The sequence below is a fragment of the Microtus ochrogaster genome, chromosome 8 (genome assembly GCF_000317375.1).
Source record: "Microtus ochrogaster isolate Prairie Vole_2 chromosome 8, MicOch1.0, whole genome shotgun sequence".
NCBI classification, from domain to species: Eukaryota; Metazoa; Chordata; class Mammalia; order Rodentia; family Cricetidae; genus Microtus; species Microtus ochrogaster.
The window spans coordinates 3,803,013-3,815,513 of NC_022015.1; the positions used below are offsets into that span (position 1 = coordinate 3,803,013).

The 12,501-nt window shown below is 50.8% G+C and overlaps 1 protein-coding gene across 6 annotated transcripts in view; it reads left to right on the top strand.

The window, feature by feature from the left end:
- Positions 1-3,641: 3,641 nt before the first annotated feature.
- The window catches only part of Mical2 (microtubule associated monooxygenase, calponin and LIM domain containing 2), a 137,662-nt gene continuing 128,802 nt past the window's right edge, over positions 3,642-12,501 (top strand). For all 6 annotated transcript variants that reach the window (XM_013347680.2, XM_005351008.3, XM_005351007.3 and 3 more), the window contains exon 1: positions 3,642-3,786. The gene's annotated coding sequence lies outside the window, so the exon portion shown is untranslated. The remainder of the gene's footprint in view (positions 3,787-12,501) is intronic.

Genomic DNA, 12,501 nt, shown 5'->3' on the forward strand with positions numbered 1-12,501 from the left:
TGTTTGGGGCACACTGTTGGTAGAACTGGGATTCAGCCCAGGCACCTGGACTTAGAACCTGCGTGATTAATTGCTTGGTCATGGCTCTTCTTGGGAGAAGCAGGATGTACATGCTTGTGGGATGGTAGTAGGACGGGTAGACAAACAGGTGTGAGTCTCCTTTATGGACCAGAATAGAGAAGATTCTTTTCCTTGGCCCATCTAGCTGCTGTGTTGGAGGGTTGCGGAGCACTGTTGAGAACTCTGCCAACACTGTATGAGCCTGCCTCCAGGTTCCATTTAGCTACAGCAGTATACTCTGGAACGTTCAGTAACCGCAGCCCAGCACACCATGAGAATCCCAGGGTTTGGTTTCTTGTGTCTCTCAGGACCATAATGATGCCCCTGGATTCAGTTGTCTTTGAAGATGTGTGTTGAAGCTAGCCATGACAGTGCAAGCCTGCATTCATAGCTCTTGAGAGGCGGGAGTAGGAGGACTCAGTGTTTAAGACCATCCTTAGCTCCATCGTCAGTTTAAGGCCAGCCTGAACTACAGGAGACCCTGTCTCCGTAAGCAAACAAACAAAACAAAAATTAACAGAAAGCCCAAAATAAACAAACTATTAAAAAAAAAAAACCAAAGTACAGGCTGATAACTCCAGTCTAGTTAGGGCTGAGACTGGACTGTTTCTGAGGCCCTGTGTCTTCCCAGCTCATCCACAAACCCATGCTGCCACTGCTGAGTGGGTACCCCTTACTAGAGTGCTACTTTCTGCCGATGGCAGGCAGCATCTCTCAGCTACCCCAGCACGGACTTTCTTACATTTCCAGCCACGTGCATACATCCCCCAAAATGCTGTGGGGCTGCAGGGATAATCTTCACTGGAAGCCCTCAGAAACTGCCATTTCCTCCCCAAATTATCAGAAAAATCTTCTCAAAGGTGCGGTAAGCCTGATTGGTTCCTGGTGACCTTGAACACTAGGGTATCTATCTAGGAACAATGGTGCCTTCTGCAGGCTGCTGGACGATAAGAGGCTAGAATAAGCTGCCATGATCTTGTTTCTCACACACTGGTGGGTATGCCCAAGGGAGGCTCCTCTGCTCCCACTTCCTGGCTTAGAAAGTCCTCCAAAGATAGCCAGCTGTCAAAGTGGCCTGGGGCCCGTCAGCCTCTTTTAGTCACTTGACAAGGTCGCTTGGCACTGTAAAGACCAGGAGGCCTTTCTCTTCCCCTGAAACAGCAGGTCACTTTGATGTCGGCTCTAGAGAAAGCCTGGGAACCACAAACTTACAGTGTCACCCCTGTGAGGAACAGTGAAAGCGGCGGGTGGGGGCAGAGCATCCTTCCCCAGGACGGACTCCTCCAGACTCTGTACCAACTTTGCTTCTAGCACACCGGGAGGCTGCAAATAGGGGAAACAGACCTGCTACCTCTGCAGCCCCCCTGGAAGGTGGTCGGGTGGATGCGGATAACGAGAGGACCAGCTGGGGATGCTTTGGAGCTGCAGACTCCACGGCTTTGGTTGGAAATGAGGATATTTTTAGGGCTGAATCTGGGTCTTTCTTCTCTCCCTCCCTCTGATGCTAAGTAGCCATCTGTATCTCCCAGGCAACCTCCTCAAGCTGCATCCTAGAAAAGCAGCATGGGGAAGCGGCTACTATTAAATACAGAGTGCTGCATCATTCATTCACTCATTCATTCATTCATTCATTCATTCATCTGTTAAGAAAGGAGCTAGATACTGTCTCTCCCTAATATGGCATGATGCTTTCTCTGAAGCAGTTATGGATACCCCCAAGCCAGCAGGCCACTCTGTAGTGACTACTGTGTTCTGAATTTTGACATTCCTATCCCCAGTCTTCCCATTCCCCCCTCACTGACCCCAGAGAGCCGTTCAGCAGGGGAAGTCTGAAAGATGATAAGAGAGACTCTAACCCAAGAAGCCACGAGACTTATCTAATGGAAGTCTGAAAGATGGTAAGAGAGACTCTAACCCAAGAAGCCACAAGACTTATCTAATGGAAGTCTGAAAGATGGTAAGAGAGACTCTAACCCAAGAAGCCACGAGACTTATCTAATTCCTCCACAGCAGCGCTTCCCAACCTTCCTAAGGCTGCGACCCTTTAACGCAGTTCCTCGTGTTGTGATGGACCCCTCCAACCATAAAACTATTATTGTTGCTGCTTCATAATTGTAATTCTGTTACTGAGTGAGTGGTGTCTCAGACCATCGGGAAATATGTGTCTTCCTGTGGGCGTGACCCACAGATTGAGAACCTCTGCTCTACAGGCTGCCCCATCAATACCCTGATTGCCCTATTTCTGAGTTAAAGCCCAGCTCATCACACCTCCTACTATAGTAAGAGTCTTTCTCAGCGGAGCCCCTTGAGATACAGGCTTGCTTGCTTGCGTACCACAGAAGAGAGGAAGTATCGGCAAATTTTTGCTTTTGAGCAGCCAGGTCTTCTGTGCTGGCCCAGCGATATGGTACGAGCATGCAGTCCTGGCATTTGTGAGGCTGAGAGACAAGTTAGCTGTGAACTTGAGATCTCTCTCAGAGTCTCTCTCTCAGAGTCAGCGAAGAGTGAGTTGTGTAAGCTGAGTGGGGTCCACAGAAGTGAACTGAATTCTGAGGCTGCTAAGAGACAGCCCTTTAGAAACCTCAAGGGCTGCAAGGAGGAACACACAGCAAAGACTGTAGAAAAACGGGGCCTGGGTTTGTGGATGGCTGCTGGCACTTGCCTGGCCAAGGGGCATCTCTAGAGGGTGGTACCTAGGGGAATTCCAGCGGCCTGGAGTCATGGTACTGTTTGCTTTCGCCTCCCAAGCCAGCCTGCTTTCCTCCCCCTGGGTCAGTTCAGCTCCAAGAACATTTGTGGACGTTGTATTGGGACAAGCTGGGTGATGGGCTCTGGGCCCCAGGGGAGAGTCAGTCCTGCTGCTTGCCCACTTGGATCTTATTTTCTTGGTCTCTGCTGTCACAGCGACTGCACAAATGTCGCAGGACTCTCGGCCCCCGAACCATTCACACATAATTTTCTCTGAAAGGATGAGGGGAAGAGCCGAGGTTAGCCATTCTACATCCACGAAAGAGAAGATGCAATGAACCCAGATAACGCGCATGGTCTGTATCACCACTCCATTTCCCACAGCTTTAGCCAAACAGAGACCAGTTCAAGGCAGGACCTAAGCAAGGAAGACTGCACGCGGCAAAGCAAGGCATGAGGGCCCACGAGTGCCAGGCAGTCCTAGAAGTCCTTCGTTGCTCTCTACAGTCCAAAAGCGGACAGTGAGGCTGGCTTTCCAGCTGCCTAGGCCAAGCATCATGAGGCCCAGCCCTGGCCTCTCCCTTCACATCAGAACACCAAGGCCGGATGTTCACCTCGCAGCAGCCCAGGGCTGGGTCTCCGACCTGTGGCCAGAGTGGGAGCGGCCGGCCGCTCCCGGGACTGGGGCAGGGTTTCAGCCCACGTGCGTCCGCGGCTGCAGCGGCTGTAGTCCAGGACTAACTCGGAGGGCGTTGGGGTGGGTTCCGCGCTGCATTACCATTCGCCGTGCGTCTCAGGATTAGGGTGGAGCTTCGCCTTCAGAGCCCCTGTCATTGGTCGAACTTCCGATGGGGGCGTGCCCCTACCGGGTCCTCTGCAGCTCGCATAACCGCAGGCACCCGGCCGGCTCACCCTGCGCCGGGCCGCCTTGCTAGCTCCGGGCTCGGCAGGCGGCCCATGGGGTCCCGGATCGCTGCGCCCACAGCTGGAGACCAAGGCAGGTCCTGACCTGAGGCCCGGAGGCCCGCGAGACCTTCGGTAAGACAGAGCGGGAGTGGGTACCGTGGCGCGCGGGAGCGGGTGGGGACCGTGCCAGCCCTGGCTGGACTCTGCGCCCTACCGGGCGCCCCGGAGGGTCAGGTGCGGCTGCTGCGTCCGCGGTCTCAGACCTACCTGCTGGGCGGCCCGTGGGCTCTCTACCAATCAAAACTGCCATTCTAGCCTCAGAAAACCCAGCACACCAGCCCAGAGTGGGCGCCCTTCGGCAGCAGGGTCTCCTGTCATCGCTCAGGGGACCGTCCCCAAACTTTGCTCCACGCGAGATAGGTTCCCGTGCCTTTCCCATCCTCTCACTAAGCGCCTTGCTTATTTTTATTTTATTATCTTTTTCTGTCTCCCTTCTTCTCCTCCCTCTTTGATAACAGGAAGTTAAGTTGGGCCAAATGTCAGTGGCCTGGCCGCCTGCGGGCTGGGACCCGGGCTGGTTACTTGGCCGGTGGCGGCGCTTCCAGGGACCGCGCTGCTGTCCCCTCGATCTCCTGTGACCCCTGTCAGCCTGTGCTTGTCCTCCGCTCGCGCCCCCCCCCCCCCCCCCCGCCCAGGAGCACCTCATCCTTGCGTCCGGCCCTGTCGCTGGCTGGCCCTGGACTGGGGTCTCTCTCTTAGCCTCTGCCCCGCTGCAGCTGTCTGGAGAGGGCGGGGTTAACTTATCCCAGGCCAGCCTCAGTCTTCAGCCGCACCCTCACCGGCACAGCTTGGGTAAAGGCGTGTTGAAACCAGAGTACTCTCATGTCCCCTTCTACATTGTTTATTCTGGGCCCGGGTTTCTAAAGTGGAAAGTGCTCTCGTTTGCAAGGCCACTCGCTACCCACTATTGTCTTAGGTGGTTTAGAAGGAGGATAAAGTCAGTAGCCAGTCCCTTTATGGACAGACCCGGAGGGAAAAAAGCCAGCGGCTAATTGGTCTTCCGCATTCGCGTGCCTGAGTTCCCTGGCACCTGTGTCCTCTGCATGCCGGTCTCCTCTGCGGGGGCAGTGAATCTAACAGGTGGGCCAGTAGGGCAGTCCTTGTTCACGTCCCAGAGATTTTTAAAGGCAATCAGTGTTGCCTTCTTCAGACGCTGGGAAGTGGGCACAGGTTGGGTCCCGATTGTTACTCTCCAAAAAGCCCGAGTTGTGTGTTCTTCTGGCTCTGTGCCTGCTTCCTGCTAACTTCCTACCCGTGGCTGTGGGAATATGCCCTGCGTGCATGTGTCTGGAGCCCCTGGCCGTGGAGAGATTCTGGGGACTGCAGGAGTACTTTGCAAATCCCCTGAAAGGACAGCCAGCAGGATGCACTGCCTCCTCCTCACTTACTGTGTCCTCCAATGGAGGGGATCGGGCAGTGTTAGCTGTGATAGGGGACAGCAATGCTACCACCTCTGTAGCCGGCTTTTCCAGGAGTCTGGAACTGTATTCATTGAACTAACTTGGACCCTTAGAAGGAACTCTAGGCTTGTTCTTTCTGCAGTGGGTGAGGGGCAGGTTTTGGAATATGCTTCTCTGGTTGCTGGGTGATTGAAACCCACAGTTTGAACGGTCCCCTTCCTAGGAGCTGCGGAGAATAGCCCCAATCCTTCTCTCCTCTGATGGGATGTGTCTCTCTCTGTTCTCTCCACTATGACTACATCTCTACCTGGGTTTGCCTTCCAGCCTAGGCCTGTCTCTGCTCACTCTCCACTGATGGAGGACTTGACTGAACTGGAGGGGGCTGAACATGGCTAACCCAGGAAGTCTGCAGAGTGCTAACAGACTTTATCCTTTAACATCCAGCATTCTGAGCCTGGAAGAGAATGCTGCATTCGTAGTAGTTGGGGCTATACCCGTTTTACAGAATAGAAAACTGAGACGCAGAGAGATTGTTACTGGCATCATCAGATGACTAGAGTCTCACAATGATTCCAGCTTCCAGCTCCCTGATTAAAACACCACAGGAATCTGGGAAATCTTGGACACCCTCTGGACTCCAAGGGCTTAGTACAGACAGCCCCTGTTTGGTACTACCAAGTTCCCTAATGACAGGTGAGTCTTCCCACCCCTCTACGAAATGACACAAAACCCCCAGTCAGTTCTCACAATCCTCCTGGCTCTTTGTTGTCTGTTTCTTCTACACCAGTCTCACTGGGGCATCTACCGCCATACAGAGCAGTTGCCTGTCAAAAAAAAAAATACTGCAAGGAAAACCGAAGCAGGGAACCCAGGATTCAAGGCCAGTCTAGCTAGGCTGATAGTAGATTTGAGGCTTGTCCTAGCTACCCAGCAAGACCTTGTCTCTACAACAAGAAAGAGCAGTAGGTATGTATCATAGACCATAATCCCAGCCCCGAGGAGGCAGAAGCAAGAGGATTGCTGCAGGTTTGAGATGGACTAACCTGGTAAATATGAGTTCTAAGTTCTTCATGCCATCTCAGAAACAAAACAAAACAAAACAAAACCGACCAAACATACACACACACATTTTTTTTTCCAGAAAAATGGGGTGGTGTAATGCGCCTGCACCTTCCTCAGCTCCCCCAGTCATTAAGATGATGCTGCATTAAGCTAACTCTCTGACTGCCTCTTCTGCTTTTCTCTCAGTTCTATTTTAAACTCCTCTTTAGTTATTTGTTTATTTATCTACTATATGTGTGTACCTGTATGGGTGTGTGTGCCACAGTTCCTGTGCAGAGATCGGAGGACACTTTGGAGGAGTCGGTTCTCTCCTTCAACTATGTAGGTCCTTGAGATTGAACTCAGATTGTCGGACTTGGCAGCAAGCACCTGCTTAAGCCGTCTCTCCACACCCTGCCTCCCCCCTCCCAGTTTTTTTTTTCTTCCTGAAATATTTTAAAGCTGATTTCTGATGCTATTGTTTATGTCATGTATCCTCTGCACAATTCAGCATGTTTCACTTACAAGAATTCCCCTGCAGAACCATGGTCATTATTGCACAGGACAGAGACAGCAGTAAGAGAATTCCCCTGCAGAACCATGGTCATTATTGCACAGGACAGAGACAGCAGTAATCTTACTTACAGTGTCACCTGTCCACATCCATATTGGCATACAGGCCTGCCTGTCAGGAATGACCTTTGCGGCTGTCTGCTGGAGTGACGATCTGTGCACACGCTGTATTTGGTCACAGTGAACAGCAGAGGGTCCCTTCCACTCTGTGAGCAATTAACCCCCATTCTGGGGAGTTCGTCTCCCCAGGGATGGATCACAGCGAGCCCTTGGGGACTGGAGTCCCCTCTGTCCCTCTCTGGATCCTCAGGAACAAAGCCTGCATACAGGGGACACACAGCAGAGGCTTGGTGACCATATGCTCCGTGGCATAGCAGCCACTGGAGGGGTGTGTTCTGAACAAGGGGACTGTTGGGTTCCTGTGGCTGTGGTGCGTGTTTGGAACGATGAGTCGCTCACGCTCGTGTGGCTGTCGCAGGAGTGAGCGTCAGCCCGTAAGCATCCTGAAATAATAGGAAAACTATTTACGACGCTCGCCCTCGTCTCTGGTCTGTGGTGTGGCGCCCAGATGGCCACGTGTGTGCCCTCAGCAGCAGCTGGCCCAGCACATCACACATGGCTGACAGCCACTGAGGTCATTCTGCCCAAGCTTTGAGTTCAGTTCTGTCAAGACCAAGTTGGGAGTCAGACACGGGGCTGGGTAGAGAGCAGGGTGCATCTTCTCCCTTTTCTTCCTCTGAGCAGTACCTCTCTCCCAGTCAAGGCTCTCCCTGCCACAGCCCTCCAAGGGAAGACTTAGGGTTTTGATTTTGTTATCTTGTTTTTTTTTCTTTGAGCTTTTTTGAGAAAGGGTCTTATGTAGCCCAGCCTGGACTTGAACTAGATATGTAGTTGAGAATGGCCTTGAGCTCTTGATTGCCACTGTTTCTACATCCCAAGTGCTGGGATTACACATGTGTACCACTACCCGTACTTCATCTTTTATTTTAGTTTTTTTTCAGCAAATATAACAGCATTTTAATGCTTCTGTTAGTTATGTCAGTATTTGAGTTGATATTTTTCCTTTCTTATTTACATTTTGGGGTCTTTCATTGGTTGGTTTTATTACTAGAGACCAATGCCTGAGCCTTCTCATACATGTTAGTCAAATGTTTGACCACTGAGCCACAGCCTCTGCCCTCCTTAAAGTCTTTAATCTTGAGAAGTGGTCTTCGTAAGTTGCTTTGAAGCCTAGGAAGGCTTAGAACTGAAGCTCCTCCTGTCTCAGCCTCCCAGAGACCTGGGATTGCAGGCATAGACCACGAGGCATGACATTACTCTTTATTTTTTTTCTTCCCCAATTTTTTGTGTAGTAAACATGTTCACATGATAGGAAATCCATATTCTAATCTCTCTAAAGCCAGGCCCTCAACTGCTTGGGTGCCTGTGGTCATGCATCGCTCACAGCTGTGTTTATTGATAGTACCTCAGTTAATTGAGATTTTGAAGTTTGCTCAGATCATAATATTGTTTGTATATTAGGTTCATTCTGTTATTCTGGAGGCAGCACCGAGCAGTAGAGCCCAGGGCTTGGGCCTGCCTGGTTCAGGCTCCACTGAGTTGCCTCTTGGGAAAATCCTGAAGGACGAACACCTTTGCACCTCTCTCTAGGGTACCCCGGCTCTCCCTATCCTAGCTTCTCTTTTCTTCTGGGCACCAGCCCCAGACATGGCTGGTCCCTGAGGATAGGTGCTCCTTCTAAAGCATGAATCCTCCTGTGTCTGGTGGTCGACATTAAAGCTGGCGGGAGTGATGGTGATAATCTGGTCATAATCTGCCGCTGCCGGGTTGCATCTGCCGCGAGTCTGATTGAGGATGCTCCCTTCTCTGTCAGATCTTGAAGAACCATCATCATCCCTGTGCCCCAAGTCCACAGCACACAGCCTTTTGTGTGCAGAGTGCCAGATGTGGTCTGGTTACTTCACTCTCAGGCTCTGTCCATGTGTTCACATCTGTGCATCGCTGTCGTCATCACGGGAAGAGATCCCTGGCTCGGTGTGTGTGCAGGCCACTACATAGTTAATAATGTGTTTGCCATGTTGGAGATTTTAGGTTTTTGTTTTGTTTTGTCTTGCTTTTTACAGGTTCTCATTGCGTAGCCCTGTCTGACCTTAAACTATATAGAGCAGGATGGACTCATTCACAGACATCTGCCTGCCTCTGCCAAGTGCTGAGATTAAAGGCCTTTGCTACTACTCCCTCCACACTTGGTTTTTATATTAAAGATAAGGTCTCTCGGGCTGGAGAGATGGCTCAGTGGTTAAGAGCAGTGCCTGCTCTTCCAAAGGTCCTGAGTTCAATTCCCAGCAACCACATGGTGGCTCACAACCATCTGTAATGAGATCTGCAGGCAGAATGCTGTATACATAAATAAATAAGTAAATAAATAAATCTTAAAAAAAAAAAAGAAGCCTGACCTTTTCTGCCGGGCGATGGTGGCGCACGCCTTTAATCCCAGCACTCGGGAGGCAGAGGCAGGTGGATCTCTGTGAGTTCGAGGCCAGCCTGGTCTACAAAGGGAGTCCCAGGACAGGCTCCAAAGCCACAGAGAAACCCTGTCTCGAAAAACCAAAAAAATAAATAAATAAATAAAGATAAGGTCTCATGTAGCCCAGGCTGACCTCAAATTTATTATGTATGTAAGAATGACCTTGAGTTTATGAATTCCCCATCTCACGTAATCCCGGAGTGTTGGGATTACAGGTATGCACCATGGCCTTTTAATACAGTGCTCGATTTCACATCCAGGCAGTTTTCTGTGTAGGGACAAGCACATTCCCAACCGAGCTACAGCCCAGGCCCTTAGCGTGCTCTGTATGTGACTTAACACAGGACCACGTTCCTTCCTCCCAGAATCTTCATCTCTCTGTGGCTGCCTGGGTACCTTGTGGCTCTAGCATTTATCCTATAGCGTATCCACATTTATTTCAGGGTATTAAAAATATTACAGCAGACCCTTTCCCAAGCAACAAGGGGGGTCCGGAACTCATGTCCTTTTAGCTGGCTGCAGAGCCAGGCAGCAAGGAGCTAGATAGTTGTTGCCGGCCCTGCACTGTCAGAGCCACAGGTCAGTGGAACATTCACAGGCCCAAGTTTCAGACACGCCCAGCCCAGAAGCTCATGCCAGAAACAGGAGTGAGTGTCTAGAACATTCTGTCCTTCATATCAGTGTGCTGAGCTGCAGGGACTCCTCTCTGCTCACAGACTTTGAATGCTGGCCTTGGCTGTTCATCTGAGCACTGGTTCTGGGAGCCAGGAGCATGAGGAGCAGGGGAGGGTGATGACATACATGCAGAAGAGTCACCAAGACCTTTTAGTCACTAAAGAGAGCTGCTTCCTGGAGTAATGCAGACCCAGGTCTGTAGGATTCTGGATGCTGACTCCTGTGTTGGGTGTCTACTCATCCTAAGGTGCCATGTGCAGTATTCATGGAGTTGATAGCGCCGCGTGTTGGGACAGCTGGATCTTTAACACTTGAACACACAGATGGTAATGGGCAAGCGTTTCTTTCTGAAGGAAGTGGGTGTATCTGACAGTCAACTGAAAGGGTAAACAGAGTGGAGGGAGGGCACACATGTATGTACACACTCTAACATGCACATGGATGCATGGTGCTCACCCAGACACACATGGGTACACTGTATTTACTAGTTCACACACATGGGTACGTAGTTCTCCCCCGCCACACACACAGGCATGGTACTCGCCCCAAAACACATATATAGATGCAATGTTTTCACCTCCACACAAAAGGATGTGTGGTACTCACCATCACCGACATACAGATGCAGAGACCCACCCACGTGCACGCACACATCGATGGGTGGTAAGACACTCACTCCGTACGAAAGGGACTAGTGAAAACCCAAGCCTCCTTTCTTCCCTCAGCCTCCATTGCTGTTCCAAACCATCTGTGGAGATGCTGTGGGCACATTCCACGCTCTGCTTTTCCTTCTGTCTGTTGGGCAGTGACCAGAATGGGAAGAAACAGGAGTCACAGGACCCCAGCGACTCAGCAATGAGTTGGCCAAAACTTAACGATTACCTTCTCCATGAGTTTCACCCCCTCTCCCCGTCAGAATCCTTTTGCATTAGATCTGAGGGATTCAGAGCAGCTGGGCACTGAAGATAAACATCAGGGCCAGGTGATAGAGGCGAAAAGAAGTAAGCAGGCAAACGAAGCGTGCTATAACAGACATGGGTTCGAATCCTACCTACGTAGTCTTGGAAAGCGTGTGAACCCTACTATTTAGCCTACAAAGAAGAGGTAGTCACACTTAAGACTGAAGTGGAGATGAAATTAAAATACTTACAAAGTGCCCGCATAGGTGTGTATTGCAATACCTCTTTTTTTCTACGTATAAAGAGTGATCAATTTCCATAATGAACACCACGAATGGGCTCCTCCAGAAGCCCCACTTTGGGTCTCAAGCTTTGGTTTTCCACAGAAGTCAGCCAGGTCTCTGTTTCCCCGCAACCTGAGCTGCTTCTGTCTGCCTGTCTGCTCCCCCAGCCCACTCCCTGCACTGTGGCACCACCTCCATCCCACCTAGCCCTTAGCAGCCCTTCCTTGTCTGCCCTTCACCTCTGCCCCACTGGCTCCTCCTCACTTCCGTCTCCTCTTCCCTGGTGAGCAGTAGCTTCCTGGAGAGGGCTCCCTGTTTATGGTTGCTCCCTGGGGTGTTTATGCTTGCCTCTCTTCACAAGCTCCTAGCAGATGTCTGTTTATTGCTGAAACCTCATCTTCAGCCAGAAAGAGGAGAGGACTTTTTTATTTTTATTTTTTTTTAAAGATCTCCAATTGCGGTGACTACACAATGCAGCTTAGATTGCCTCCGAGTCTCACTCTGCCCATTATGAAACCCTTCAGATGTTGGCAGAGAGACCTTATATGTCCCGATTTCAGAGCGGCATTTAAATTTAGCATCCAGTTGTAACCACTTAGAAAGGGAGTGAAGGCAACTAACAGTTTGTCTTCTATCCTGGCTCAGACAGATGGTGTGAATGAGAGGAGCATTTTTGTATCCATAGCAACGGCAACCCTCCCTCACACCCCCTCTTGCCACCTGCAGGGTTGAGCAGGCACTCAGAGGCTGCCATGAGATTAGCTGGCAGCTTGGGAGTTTCATCTTTCCCTTTGGACTGGGGTGGGTCTTGAGGTGCTCAGGGTAGGGGCACTGGGGTGGCCGTAGGTGATTCTGACCTCTGTGTCAGAGGAGGAAGAGAGAGTGAGTCACAGAGCCGTGGGATGTCAAGTTGGAAGGGCCCTCTGATGTCATGGTCATAGAATTCTCTTCTGCCTTGAGTCTGCGTGTGTAGAAAAAGGGGCTCAGACATGTGTGTTTATTTTTATTTTTTGAGGCAGGGTCTTATCATGTAGCACACAGTTGGCCTTGGCTTACTGGGATTGCAGGCATTCACCCATGTCCAGCCTTCCTTAAGGAAGGACAGTGTAGTGCAGGGTGGGCTAGGGCTTCGAGTTTTTTCCATATCAGAACACATCTCAGAGCCTTGGGGATTGAATTCCTACCTTTGTTTTCTTGGCCTCTGATACAAACCCAGATTTTTTTCAGAGACAAGGTCTCACCTATATTGACCTGGCTGTCCTGGAACTCACTATATAGACCAGGATGGTCTCAAACTTACAGAGATCCATCTGCATCTGCCTCCCAAGTGCTGGCATTAAAGTCATGTACCACTACATCCAGCTCCCAAACCCAGATTTTACCTGGGA